Source organism: Lithobates pipiens, unplaced genomic scaffold, assembly GCF_037356315.1.
Source record: "Lithobates pipiens isolate NorthernLeopardFrog02 unplaced genomic scaffold, aLitPip1_a1.2 Scaffold_13, whole genome shotgun sequence".
In the NCBI taxonomy this organism is placed as follows: Eukaryota; Metazoa; Chordata; class Amphibia; order Anura; family Ranidae; genus Lithobates; species Lithobates pipiens.
The window spans coordinates 506,543,244-506,559,025 of NW_027507718.1; positions in this window are offsets into that span (position 1 = coordinate 506,543,244).

The following is a 15,782-nucleotide window of genomic DNA, read 5'->3' on the forward strand; positions in this document are numbered from 1 at the left end:
GTGATCGGGGTTCTTTCCACATGGGCTGTGGCCTGGGAGGGCGTGTGTGGAGCCGCAGCAGCAGGGGTGCAGGCCTGAAGCCTTGTGCCTTGCAACGCCACGTGTGTCAGGGGCTTTGTGGTAGAGAGCCTGGTCATTGCCAGGAGGCATGGGGGAGGAAGTTGCCAGAGGGTCAACCACTTTTGTTGCCAGAGGCATGTGTAAAAGGATGGAGCTCTGAAGGAGCACCAGCTTTATCTTTATCACATGCCTGACGAAGGGGTCCAAAACGTTGCACTTTCCTTTGTGATGTGATCCTTTCCATTAAAACCTTTTGGATGAAAATTGCCGATCCATGGTGTGCTGGCGAACAAACAGGCCTACCCACTAGCTGGGCCTGCCTACATTTTCCTACTCTCCAGAAAAATCCTCACTCTAGCACCTACATAACTAAAGGGTGCTACACTAAGGATCTATATAGAGCAGTGATCATCGACCCTGTCCTCAGTGCCCACTAACAGGCCAGGTTTGCAAGATAACTGAAATACATCACATGTGATATAATTTGCTGCTCAGTGATTGCAGTATTCTAGTCTGCATCTCCCCCAAGGTAATAAATAAAACCTGGAATGTTAGTGGGCCCTGAGGACAGGGTTGATGACCACTGATATAGAGGACTCGGGACCTCCTTCTTTCTGCTCATAATCCCTTTCAGAATAACCAAAAATCTATATGGAATGAAGACCCCCATTCCTACTGCTTGTAAAAAAAATATAGGTAAATTGTTTACATCATTCCTTTCCATGCAAAACAGATCAGAGCTCTTATTTCCCATATTTTAATTTTTATTTTATGTCCCATAGTTTTCCAATGAATAAAGCAGGGATATGCAATTCCGCTAATTGCATATCCCTGGAATAAAGGTTTATCTCTTAGTCATATACTATATAAAAATAAATCATTGAATTAAGTGATTTGTACATAGAGCTGACACATCGACCAACCTGTCTGTCTTGGTTATAAATAGGTAGCAATGCTGGTATTGACACAGAGCAGTGTGTCAGCTGTCTCCTTACATCGGTATTATGTAAATGTAATGTGTAATAGATGATTATTACTAGAAAACTGGTAGTAAGTGGCTTTGTCATTGCCTGGTGCCTCCAATACCTTGTATAACATACTCTGGTGTGGCAGTCCTGGATATTACAGATTGTGTTCATTAGACAAACAGAAGAGTTTATTCACTGATTTTAACAGATTTTTAATTTTAATTGTTCATCTCTGAAAACATATTTTTCTAAGTGAGGTCTCCAGATCTGGACACAGTATTCAAAATTAGGTCTAACTAAATACAGTATCTATATAGTGGAATCAGGACCTTCATCCTACTGGTAATTAGTGATGGCCGAACGGTTCGCCCGGCGGTCGTTTCGCGGCGAATTTCCGACATTCGCGGTCCGCACGTTCGAACGCCTTTTTCCGTCGTTCGCCGCGGCGGACTTACGTGTTTAATGTATACAAGAACTTTAACCTTTGGTGACACGTTTATCATGTGATACAGGACAGCCAATTGAGACATGACAGCACATGGACACTTGTACATTCCCCCTAACCTATAAATACACCCGATCCGGTGGCCATTTTACATTCTTTCTTCTGTTAAGATAGGGACAGGTTCCTGTGTGGAGTAGGGAGAGATAAACCACTAGCTATTTGGTACACAAAAGTTCTTTTCAGGACTGGTATAGGTGTTAGGTGTTGATAGGTTTGCTGTGCTGCTGATTCTTGCAGCAGCCTGAGTGTCTTTTGTTAGTTTAGAGAAAGGGAAAGGACGGTGTATGCTACAGGGACAGCCAGATTAGTCTTTCATCATCATCATCATCATCATCATCATTAGCTGTTACTATCAAGGTCCACAAAAGAGCTGTTCCAGTAACCACTAATCGTTCTCTTTTTTTGCCAATTTGTATAGGGACAGGAAGGAAGCAGTGTTGTCAGGCAGTGAGGGTAATTTTAAAGACTTGCTGTTATTATTAGTTCCACAAAGGTTCTTTTCAGGACTGGTATCAGTGGTACAGTAATAGGCTTGTACATGTATAATATTCTTTCTTCCAAATATAGAAAGGATATTATACTTGACTGCTGCCCTTCTGCTGCAGTCTGCTAAACATTCACAACTCACTTGTTCCACAAAAGTTCTTATAAGGACTGGTAACTTGGTATAGGGTGCTACGGTACATAGGCTTGAGTGCGGTACAGTCTGCTGTTCTGTAAGGACCGCTATCGGTCCACAATAGATAGGGTTGACGTGCACCACTGCTGACCGCTGCCCTATACTGCAGCAGTCCTTCAGCGGTATAGGGACTGACGTACAGTCTGCTAATCACTAACACACAACCTGCTTGTTCCACAAAAGTTCTTATAAGGACTGGTAACTTGGTATAGGGTGCTACGGTACATAGGCTTGAGTGCGGTACAGTCTGCTGTTCTGTAAGGACCGCTATCGGTCCACAATAGATAGGGTTGACGTGCACCACTGCTGACCGCTCACCTATACTGCAGCAGTCCTTCAGCGGTATAGGGACTGACGTACAGTCTGCTAAACACTAATACACAACCTGCTTGTTCCACAAAAGTTCTTATAAGGACTGGTAACTTGGTATAGGGTGCTACGGTACATAGGCTTGAGTGCGGTACAGTCTGCTGTTCTGTAAGGACCGCTATCGGTCCACAATAGATAGGGTTGACGTGCACCACTGCTGACCGCTCACCTATACTGCAGCAGTCCTTCAGCGGTATAGGGACTGACGTACAGTCTGCTAATCACTAACACACAACCTGCTTGTTCCACAAAAGTTCTTATAAGGACTGGTAACTTGGTATAGGGTGCTACGGTACATAGGCTTGAGTGCGGTACAGTCTGCTGTTCTGTAAGGACCGCTATCGGTCCACAATAGATAGGGTTGACGTGCACCACTGCTGACCGCTCACCTATACTGCAGCAGTCCTTCAGCGGTATAGGGACTGACGTACAGTCTGCTAAACACTAATACACAACCTGCTTGTTCCACAAAAGTTCTTATAAGGACTGGTAACTTGGTATAGGGTGCTACGGTACATAGGCTTGAGTGCGGTACAGTCTGCTGTTCTGTAAGGACCGCTATCGGTCCACAATAGATAGGGTTGACGTGCACCACTGCTGACCGCTGCCCTATACTGCAGCAGTCCTTCAGCGGTATAGGGACTGACGTACAGTCTGCTAAACACTAATACACAACCTGCTTGGTCCACAAAAGTTCTTATAAGGACTGGTAACTTGGTATAGGGTGCTACGGTACATAGGCTTGAGTGCGGTACAGTCTGCTGTTCTGTAAGGACCGCTATCGGTCCACAATAGATAGGGTTGACGTGCACCACTGCTGACCGCTCACCTATACTGCAGCAGTCCTTCAGCGGTATAGGGACTGACGTACAGTCTGCTAATCACTAACACACAACCTGCTTGTTCCACAAAAGTTCTTATAAGGACTGGTAACTTGGTATAGGGTGCTACGGTACATAGGCTTGAGTGCGGTACAGTCTGCTGTTCTGTAAGGACCGCTATCGGTCCACAATAGATAGGGTTGACGTGCACCACTGCTGACCGCTGCCCTATACTGCAGCAGTCCTTCAGCGGTATAGGGACTGACGTACAGTCTGCTAAACACTAATACACAACCTGCTTGGTCCACAAAAGTTCTTATAAGGACTGGTAACTTGGTATAGGGTGCTACGGTACATAGGCTTGAGTGCGGTACAGTCTGCTGTTCTGTAAGGACCGCTATCGGTCCACAATAGATAGGGTTGACGTGCACCACTGCTGACCGCTGCCCTATACTGCAGCAGTCCTTCAGCGGTATAGGGACTGACGTACAGTCTGCTAATCACTAACACACAACCTGCTTGTTCCACAAAAGTTCTTATAAGGACTGGTAACTTGGTATAGGGTGCTACGGTACATAGGCTTGAGTGCGGTACAGTCTGCTGTTCTGTAAGGACCGCTATCGGTCCACAATAGATAGGGTTGACGTGCACCACTGCTGACCGCTGCCCTATACTGCAGCAGTCCTTCAGCGGTATAGGGACTGACGTACAGTCTGCTAAAAACTAATACACAACCTGCTTGGTCCACAAAAGTTCTTATAAGGACTGGTAACTTGGTATAGGGTGCTACGGTACATAGGCTTGAGTGCGGTACAGTCTGCTGTTCTGTAAGGACCGCTATCGGTCCACAATAGATAGGGTTGACGTGCACCACTGCTGACCGCTCACCTATACTGCAGCAGTCCTTCAGCGGTATAGGGACTGACGTACAGTCTGCTAAACACTAATACACAACCTGCTTGTTCCACAAAAGTTCTTATAAGGACTGGTAACTTGGTATAGGGTGCTACGGTACATAGGCTTGAGTGCGGTACAGTCTGCTGTTCTGTAAGGACCGCTATCGGTCCACAATAGATAGGGTTGACGTGCACCACTGCTGACCGCTCACCTATACTGCAGCAGTCCTTCAGCGGTATAGGGACTGACGTACAGTCTGCTAAACACTAATACACAACCTGCTTGTTCCACAAAAGTTCTTATAAGGACTGGTAACTTGGTATAGGGTGCTACGGTACATAGGCTTGAGTGCGGTACAGTCTGCTGTTCTGTAAGGACCGCTATCGGTCCACAATAGATAGGGTTGACGTGCACCACTGCTGACCGCTCACCTATACTGCAGCAGTCCTTCAGCGGTATAGGGACTGACGTACAGTCTGCTAATCACTAACACACAACCTGCTTGTTCCACAAAAGTTCTTATAAGGACTGGTAACTTGGTATAGGGTGCTACGGTACATAGGCTTGAGTGCGGTACAGTCTGCTGTTCTGTAAGGACCGCTATCGGTCCACAATAGATAGGGTTGACGTGCACCACTGCTGACCGCTCACCTATACTGCAGCAGTCCTTCAGCGGTATAGGGACTGACGTACAGTCTGCTAAACACTAATACACAACCTGCTTGTTCCACAAAAGTTCTTATAAGGACTGGTAACTTGGTATAGGGTGCTACGGTACATAGGCTTGAGTGCGGTACAGTCTGCTGTTCTGTAAGGACCGCTATCGGTCCACAATAGATAGGGTTGACGTGCACCACTGCTGACCGCTGCCCTATACTGCAGCAGTCCTTCAGCGGTATAGGGACTGACGTACAGTCTGCTAAACACTAATACACAACCTGCTTGGTCCACAAAAGTTCTTATAAGGACTGGTAACTTGGTATAGGGTGCTACGGTACATAGGCTTGAGTGCGGTACAGTCTGCTGTTCTGTAAGGACCGCTATCGGTCCACAATAGATAGGGTTGACGTGCACCACTGCTGACCGCTGCCCTATACTGCAGCAGTCCTTCAGCGGTATAGGGACTGACGTACAGTCTGCTAAACACTAATACACAACCTGCTTGGTCCACAAAAGTTCTTATAAGGACTGGTAACTTGGTATAGGGTGCTACGGTACATAGGCTTGAGTGCGGTACAGTCTGCTGTTCTGTAAGGACCGCTATAGGTCCACAATAGATAGGGTTGACGTGCACCACTGCTGACCGCTCACCTATACTGCAGCAGTCCTTCAGCGGTATAGGGACTAAGAGTTTTGTCACAGGGTCATTTAAAAAATGACATGCAGAGGAAGAGGCAGGCCCTTCCGCAGGGGTGGTAGGGGTAGGGCAGGAGCAACAGGCTTGAGCCAAAGTGGGAAGTTGCAGAAGGTGCGTTCAATTACTTTAAAGGATGCACCAGACTTGGTTGAGTGGCTCGCTCAGCCTTACTCTTCTGCACCCTCCTCATCCTCTCGATCTGCACCCTCTTCTTCACTCTCTGCTATGTGCACCCCCAAAGACACTACCACCAACAACACGACCACCACCACCACCACCACATACCTTCCGCTTGAGTCACTGGAATTATTTTCCGATCCATATCAAGAGGACATTTCTGATGCGCAGCCACTCTTGGTATTGGATCAGGAAGAGGAGGTAGCAACAAGCGCTACTCAGCAGTCTGACGCCAGTACCCAGATCAGCCCAAGGAGGAGGTTGGTCCCCGGTGTTGCTGCCTACTCCGAGATCTCTACTTATAGCGGTGGGGAAGGTGACGTTGATGATGACGTGTCTAGTGATGTCACGTGGGTGCCCACAAGAGAGGAAGAGGAGGGGAGTTCAGAGGGAGATATGGACCAGCAGATAGGGAGGAGAAGCAGCAATGACTTACATTGCACAGCAGGGACAAAGCAGACTGCAAATGTATCAGGAGCGAGTCATCGACCATGTACGGTCACATCTGGCGCTCCCAGGACACCGGCACATGGCTCCGCAGTGTGGGCTTTTTTAAACGTGTCCGCTGCTGACAATAGCGTTGCCATCTGCAATCTTTGCAGTCAACGCGTTAGTCGCGGTAAGCCCAATACTCACCTAGGGACGACCGCCTTAAGAAGGCACATGAGCAGCCATCACCGAGCCCAGTGGGAGCAACGGAACACACAAAGCCACACTGCAGGCTCTCACCGTCCAGCCTCGTCTTCTACTTCTCCTTCTCCTCTCTCCTCACAATTGTCCTCCACTCCACCTTCCATCACGCCAAGCTCACATTTTTCTGCAAAAAGGCAGGCTTCCGTGGGCCTAATGTTTGAGCGTAAAAAAATGATGATGCCGGATAACCCTCTTGCCCAACGGTTGGCGGCTGGCTTGTCAGAACTCATAGCCCGCCAACTACTGCCATATAAACTGGTGGACTCGGAGGCCTTTCGCAAATTTGTGGCCATTGGAACACCACAATGGAAGGTCCCAGGAAGGAAGTATTTCTCAGAGAAGGGCATCCCAGAGCTATATGGCCATGTTCAGCGGCAAGTGAATGTATCTCTGGCACACAGTGTCGGTGCCAAGATACATCTGACCACAGACACGTGGTCTAGCAAACACGGGCAGGGAAGGTATATCAGTTTTACTGCCCACTGGGTGAACCTTCTGACGGCCGTCAAGCATGTAACCCGTGGCACCCGTGTAGATTTGGTTTTACCGCCACGGATTGCATGCAGGCCTGACTCTTCTTCTCCTCCTCCTACTCCATCCTCCTCCCTCTCCTCCTCAGCTGCCTCCTCCTTTTCCGCTGCTAGCGTCTCTTCCACTGCACCGCCCAAGCTCCCCAGAACCTATTCCACATGCCAGGTGAGACGTTGCCATGCCGTGCTGCGTCTGTTGTGCCTGGAAGCAAAGAGCCACACTGGCCCGGCACTCCTTTCAGCTTTGCGTTCACAGGCAGATGAGTGGCTAACACCGCTCAATTTGACAGTTGGTAAAGTGGTGTGTGACAACGGTGCCAATCTGCTTAGCGCATTGAAACAGGGCAAAATCACGCACGTGCCGTGCATGGCACACGTCTTAAACTTGGTCGTGCAGCGATTCCTTGTCAAATACCCTGGGGTCCAGGACATCTTGCGGCAGGCAAGGAAAATCTCGGCCCATTTCAGAAGATCTTACACGGCCATGGCTCGCCTTGCTGACATTCAGCGGCGACACCATCTGCCGGTCAGACGTCTTATTTGCGATTGCCCGACGCGATGGAACTCAACCTTCTATATGCTTGATAGGCTGCTCCAGCAGAAACGTGCAGTTAACGTCTACCTGTATGAACTCTGCGAAAGAAACGGTTCTGGGGAGCTGGGTTTTTTTTCACCGCGCCAGTGGCTGCTCATGCGCGACACATGCAGACTTCTGCGGCCATTTGAGGAGATCACCAAACTGGTCAGTCGCAGCCATGGCGCCATCAGTGACATGGTACCTTATGCCTTCTTTCTGGAGCGTGCATTGCGTCGTGTCATTGATCAGGCTGTGGAGGAGCAGGAGCGGGAAGATGAGGAAGTCGCAATGCTGGATGAATTCCCAGGGGGGGCTACTCTATCTGAGACAAGTCAACAACAGGAGTCTGATGAGGAGTCAGAGGAGGATGGTGCCGGGGCGGATGAGCAGGAGCAAGAAGAGCATGCTTTAAACCTTTCTGGGATCCCTGTTGTGCGAGGATGGGGAGAGGAGAATGAAGAGGACGACATTATCCTGGATGATGAGCAGGAGCCAGGCCACCACACCGCTTCCACTTTAGTGCAAATGGGGGCCTTCATGCTCCAGTGTTTTAATAGGGACCCCCGTATAAAAAGCATGAGGGTCAAGGACCAGTACTGGGTGGCAACGTACTTAGACCCCCGGTACAAACACAAAATGGCGGAAATGTTACCGCCGTCGCAGAGGGCTGTCAGAATGCAGCACTTCCAGGCCTTGCTTCGAGAAATGCTGCATTCTGCTTTTGCGTGCGCTGGCAGAGGAGCAATTCCCACTCCCAGAGAAGGATTTGCGGGTACCAATCCAACAGCGCCTGCAAGAAGAGGCCGGTTTGAAGATGTGTTGGTGACTTCGGATATGAGGTCATTCTTTCAGCCGACCCATCGACAGGTGTCATCCGGATCCAGCATCAGGGAACGCCTAGACCGTCAGGTGTCCGACTACATTGGGTTAACGGCCGATGTGGACGCTCTGAGGAGTGATGAACCCCTAGACTACTGGGTGGGCAGGCTTGACCTCTGGCCAGAGCTTGCCCAATTTGCAATCGAACTGTTGGCTTGCCCCTCATCCAGTGTCCTGTCCGAAAGGACGTTCAGCGCAGCAGGGGGGATTGTGACCGATAAGCGTACTCGCCTAGCTCACCACAGTGTTAACTACCTCACATTTCTAAAAATGAATGAGGCATGGATCTCGGAGGAATTCAACACATGTGACCAGTAGACCATGTATATGTCTATAAACTATTTTTTTAATCAAGCACACAGACCTTCTTAATTCATTTGGCTCACTTCCTTGACCCAAAAAAGCACACCGTACTATATGCCCCTACCCTCCTCTTTGAAGAGGTTGAGCGGTGTCATATTTCTACTGGGGCTGCTTATGATATCCCTGTGCTGTGCTGACTTCCTCCTGGGGGTTCTTATTATGAAGGGATCACACTATCCCTGTGCTGTGCTGACTTCCTCCTGGGGGTTCTTATTATGAGGGGATCACACCATCCCTGTGCTGTGCTGACTTCCTCCTGGGGCTGCTTACGGTGCTGCTGTCAGTGCTGTATGTCACGGTGCTGCTGTCAGCGCTGTATGTCACGGTGCTGCTGTCAGCGCTGTATGTCACGGTGCTGCTGTCAGCGCTGTATGTCACGGTGCTGCTGTCAGCGCTGTATGTCACGGTGCTGCTGTCAGCGCTGTATGTCACGGTGCTGCTGTCAGCGCTGTATGTCACGGTGCTGCTGTCAGCGCTGTATGTCACGGTGCTGCTGTCAGCGCTGTATGTCACGGTGCTGCTGTCAGCGCTGTATGTCACGGTGCTGCTGTCAGCGCTGTATGTCACGGTGCTGCTGTCAGCGCTGTATGTCACGGTGCTGCTGTCAGTGCTCTGTATTACGGTGCTGCTGTCAGATGCCTCTATCACGGTGCATGTGTCATTCCGGTATGTCACGCTGCTGGTGATCATCTCCTGCACCCTCTTCTTTGCCTACCCTGGTCCCTGACCTTCCCTCTCCTCCATTGCCTTCATTAGCTCCATAGTCCTGAATTGTTAGAACAATTTCCCAAATAAAATAAAAATGCTTGTAGTTATCGATCCCAAATTCACCTCATACATGTATTATGTCATTGTCCAGATGGTGGGACTACGTTTTACCCCCTAATAATTACCACGTGGCCGCAAATTCGACATGAAGGTTTGCAAAGTTCGCCTCCCATTGAAGTCAATGGGGCCCGCGGCGAACGGTCGGTTTCGCGAACGTTTGGGTCCGTTCGCATTTCGCGTTCGCGAAACGTCCCGTCGGAAGTTCGTCCATCACTACTGGTAATTGCTGTAGGGACTACGGAAATCTATACACAGAGGAATCGGTACTCCTTTCCTCCTGCTGGTGATCCCTCTAGAGATACAGTAACTACAGATCTATAGCACATAGGATAATCAGGACCTCTTTCCTTCCGCTGCTCCCTCTAGTGATAACTAAAGAGCTACATAGAGGAATCAGGACCTTCTTCCATCCGCTGCATCCCGTAAAGATAACTAAAGAGCTACATAGAGGAATCAGGACCTTATTCCATCTGCTGCTTCCTCTAGTGATAACTAAAGAGCTACATAGAGGAATCAGGACCTTATTCCATCTGCTGCTTCCTCTAGTGATAACAAAAGAGCTACATAGAGGAATCAGGACCTTCTTCCATCCGCTGCATCTCCTAGTGATAACAAAAGAGCTACATAGAGGAATCAGGACCTTCTTCCATCCGCTGCATCCCCTGGTGATAACAAAAGAGCTACATAGAGGAATCAGGACCTTCTTCCATCCGCTGCATCTCCTAGTGATAACTAAAGAGCTACATAGAGGAATCAGGACCTTATTCCATCTGCTGCTTCCTCTAGTGATAACAAAAGAGCTACATAGAGGAATCAGGACCTTCTTCCATCCGCTGCATCCCCTAGTGATAACAAAAGAGCTACATAGAGGAATCAGGACCTTCTTCCATCCGCTGCATCTCCTAGTGATAACTAAAGAGCTACATAGAGGAATCAGGACCTTATTCCATCTGCTGCTTCCTCTAGTGATAACTAAAGAGCTACATAGAGGAATCAGGACCTTATTCCATCTGCTGCTTCCTCTAGTGATAACAAAAGAGCTACATAGAGGAATCAGGACCTTCTTCCATCCGCTGCATCCCCTAGTGATAACTAAAGAGGTACATAGAGGAATCAGGACCTTATTCCATCTGCTGCTTCCTCTAGTGATAACTAAAGACCTACATAGAGGAATCAGGACCTTATTCCATCTGCTGCTTCCTCTAGTGATAACTAAAGAGCTACATAGAGGAATCAGGACCTTCTTCCATCCGCTGCATCCCCTAGTGATAACTAAAGAGGTACATAGAGGAATCAGGACCTTATTCCATCTGCTGCTTCCTCTAGTGATAACTAAAGAGCTACATAGAGGAATCAGGACCTTATTCCATCTGCTGCTTCCTCTAGTGATAACTAAAGAGCTACATAGAGGAATCAGGACCTTATTTCTTCCGCTGCATCCCCTAATGATAACTAAAGAGCTACATAGAGGAATCAGGACCTTCTTCCTTCCGCTGCATCCCCTAGTGATAACTAAAGAGCTACATAGAGGAATCAGGACCTTATTCCATCTGCTGCTTCCTCTAGTGATAACAAAAGAGCTACATAGAGGAATCAGGACCTTCTTCCATCCGCTGCATCCCCTAGTGATAACTAAAGAGGTACATAGAGGAATCAGGACCTTATTCCATCTGCTGCTTCCTCTAGTGATAACTAAAGACCTACATAGAGGAATCAGGACCTTATTCCATCTGCTGCTTCCTCTAGTGATAACTAAAGAGCTACATAGAGGAATCAGGACCTTCTTCCATCCGCTGCATCCCCTAGTGATAACTAAAGAGGTACATAGAGGAATCAGGACCTTATTCCATCTGCTGCTTCCTCTAGTGATAACTAAAGAGCTACATAGAGGAATCAGGACCTTATTCCATCTGCTGCTTCCTCTAGTGATAACAAAAGAGCTACATAGAGGAATCAGGACCTTCTTCCATCCGCTGCATCTCCTAGTGATAACTAAAGAGCTACATAGAGGAATCAGGACCTTCTTCCATCCGCTGCATCCCCTAGTGATAACAAAAGAGCTACATAGAGGAATCAGGACCTTCTTCCATCCGCTGCATCTCCTAGTGATAACAAAAGAGCTACATAGAGGAATCAGGACCTTCTTCCATCCGCTGCATCTCCTAGTGATAACTAAAGAGCTACATAGAGGAATCAGGACCTTATTCCATCTGCTGCTTCCTCTAGTGATAACTAAAGAGCTACATAGAGGAATCAGGACCTTCTTCCATCCGCTGCATCCCCTAGTGATAACTAAAGAGGTACATAGAGGAATCAGGACCTTATTCCATCTGCTGCTTCCTCTAGTGATAACTAAAGACCTACATAGAGGAATCAGGACCTTATTCCATCTGCTGCTTCCTCTAGTGATAACTAAAGAGCTACATAGAGGAATCAGGACCTTCTTCCATCCGCTGCATCCCCTAGTGATAACTAAAGAGGTACATAGAGGAATCAGGACCTTATTCCATCTGCTGCTTCCTCTAGTGATAACTAAAGAGCTACATAGAGGAATCAGGACCTTATTCCTTCCGCTGCATCCCCTAATGATAACTAAAGAGCTACATAGAGGAATCAGGACCTTCTTCCTTCCGCTGCATCCCCTAGTGATAACTAAAGAGCTACATAGAGGAATCAGGACCTTCTTCCTTCCGCTGCTTCCTCTAGTGATAACTAAAAAGCTACATAGAGGAATCAGGACCTTATTCCATCCGCTGCTTCCTCTAGTGATAATTAATGAGCTATATAGAAGAATCAAGGCCTCCTTCCTCTTTCTGGTTATCCCTCTAGTGATCATAACAGTCTATATAAAGGAATAAGTACCTTCTAGGGACCCCCTAGGGACAACTGAAGATCTATATAGAGGACTTAGGACCTCCTTCCTCCTCTGCTGCTCCCTCTAGTGATAATTGAAGATCTATATAGGGGAATCAGGACCTCCTTCCTCCTGCTGGTGATCCTTTAGTGATAGCTAAGATCTATATGAGAGAGTCAGGACCTCCTTCCTTCCGCTGCTCCCTCTACTGATAACTAAAGATCAATATAGGGGCGTCAGGACTTCCTTGCTTCCGTTGCTCCCTCTACTGATAACTAAAGATCTATATAGGGGAGTCAGGACCTCCTTCCTCCCTCTGCTGCTCCCTCTAGTGATAATTGAAGACCTATATAGTGAAATTAGAACCTCTTAGCTCCTGCTGGTGATCCATAAAGATCTATATAGGGGAATCAGGACCTCCTAACTCCTGCTGGTGATCCTTTAGTGATAGCTAAGATCTATATAGGAGAGTCAGGACCTCCTTCCTTCCGCTGTTCCCTCTACTGATAACTAAAGATCTATATAGGGGAGTCAGGACCTCCTTCCTCCCTCTGCTGCTCCCTCTAGTGATAATTGAAGACCTATATAGTGAAATTAGAACCTCTTAGCTCCTGCTGGTGATCCATAAAGATCTATATAGGGGAATCAGGACCTCCTAACTCCTGCTGGTGATCATTTAGTGATAGCTAAGATCTATATAGGAGAGTCAGGACCTCCTTCCTTCCGCTGCTCCCTCTACTGATAACGAAATATCTATATAGGGGAGTCAGGACCTCCTTCCTTCGGCTGCTCCCTCTACTGATAACGAAAGATCTATATAGGGGAGTCAGGACCTCCTTCCTTCGGCTGCTCCCTCTACTGATAACTAAAGATCTATATGGGGGAGTCAGGACCTCCTTCCTCCCTCTGCTGCTCACTCTAGTGATAATTGAAGACCTATATAGTGAAATTAGAACCTCTTAGCTCCTGCTGGTGATGCATAAAGATCTATATAGGGGAATCAGGACCTCCTAACTCCTGTTGGTGATCCTTTAGTGATAACTAATATCTATATAGGAGAGTCAGGACCTCCTTCCTTCCGCTGCTCCCTCTAGTGATAACTAAAGAACTATATGGGGGAGTCAGGACCTCCTTCCTTAAGCTGCTCCCTCTACTGATAACTAAAGATCTATAAGGGGTAGTCAGGACCTCCTTCCTTCCGTTTCTCCCTCTGGTGATAACTAAAGATCTATAAGGGGTAGTCAGGACCTCCTTCCTTCCGTTTCTCCCTCTGGTGATAACTAAAGATCTATATAGGGGAGTCGGGACCTCCTTCCTTCGGCTGTTCCCTCTACTGATAATTAAAGATCTATATGGGGGAGTCAGGACCTCCTTCCTTCTGCTGCTCCCTCTAGTGTTAACTAAAGATATATAGTATATAGGAGAGTCATGACCTCCTTCCTTCTGCTGGTGATCCCTCTAGTGATAACTAAAGATCTATACAGAGGAATCAGGACCTCCTTCTTTATGCCGGTGATCCCCCTAGGGACAACTGAAGATCTATATTGAGGAATTAGGACCTCCTTCCTCCTTCTGTTCCATCTAGTGATAACTGAAGACCTACAGTATATAGTGAAATTAGGAAATAAATATATAATGTAAAACAATGTAAATAAATAAATGTAAAAAAAAATCTATTTGCTTACAGTATGTCGTAATGTACCTTTCCATGCAAAACTGAGCGGAGCTATTATGTGTAAACAGGAACAATGCATTAAATATTTCCTATAATTTCCCAATGGATAAGGAATTTTCTCCCTGGTTGTGTACTAAAGAAAATATAGTATTGCATTAAGTGATTTGTTCATCGTGCTGACACATCGACCAACCTGTCTGTCTAGGTTATATATAGAGAGCAATGCTGGTATTGACACAGAGCAGTATGCCAGCTGTCTCTATACATTGGTGTTATATAAATTTCTTGTGTAATTGATGATTATTGCTGGGAAACTGGCAGTAAGCGGCCGTGTCACTGCTTGGTGCCTCTCATCCCTTGTATAGCATACACTGGTGGGGCAGCCCTGGACAATACAGACTTTGTTTATTAGACAAATGGAAGAGTCACTTCATTGATTCAAAGCAATCCAACCAAACCAAGATATCAGTTTCTGGTGGATGTTGAAATAAGCCAGCTCCCCATTTCTTTTATTTCTGATGACTCCTGTGATCTCTGTGCTGAAAAGTTGTTGCTACCCCTGCTGGATATTTAAAGCCTACCTAAATCAAACATATAGCCAAGTGCATATAAAGTTCTGATATGTGATGGCTGCATTCTTTTTTTTTTCAGGCATTATTACCTTTTTTCACCTAGTGATCCTGCCAGTAATATACTTCCTGTCCTAGGGTGACCACGCTCACTGTACTAAATCTATGAAGAAGTAGTGTTGTCACCCTAGGACAGAAAGTTAGGACTGCAGAATACTTCCCCCTTACTGACCCCAGTGTGGCACAGGCAGAGTGTACAGGAAGTTTGGAGCTCATTGAATTTCTGACAGGATCAACATTTGTTTTTTTTTGTCATATTGATACAGCAAAATGCCTTAAAGGAATATTGTGATTAACTGACCAAAAAGAAGCAAATAGGAGAAGTTCACTGTTAAGGCTCACATACATTTTATTTGAATTTATATATATTTTATTGTATTTTATATGTTAATATTATACTATGTTATAATACATTACATTATATTGTAAAGAGAGGTAGGAACACACAAAAAGTGTACCAATGATGGGGCACTATTCCTCCCACTAATACCACTGATGAGGTATTATTCCTCCCCCTGATACCAATGATACGATACTATTCCTCCCACTGATACCAATGATACGATACTATTCCCCCCACTGATACCAATGATGCGATACTATTCCTCCCACTGATACCAATGATACGATACTATTTCCCCCACTGATACCAATGATACGATACTATTTCCCCCACTGATACCAATGATACGATACTATTCCTCCCACTGATACCAATGATATGGTACTATTCCCCCCACTGATACCAATGATACGATACTATTCCTCCCACTGATACCAATGATATGGTACTATTCCTCCCACTGATACCAATGATACGATACTATTCCTCCCACTGATACCAATGATACGATACTATTCCTCCCACTGATACCAATGATACGATACTATTCCTCCCACTGATACCAATGATATGGTAAG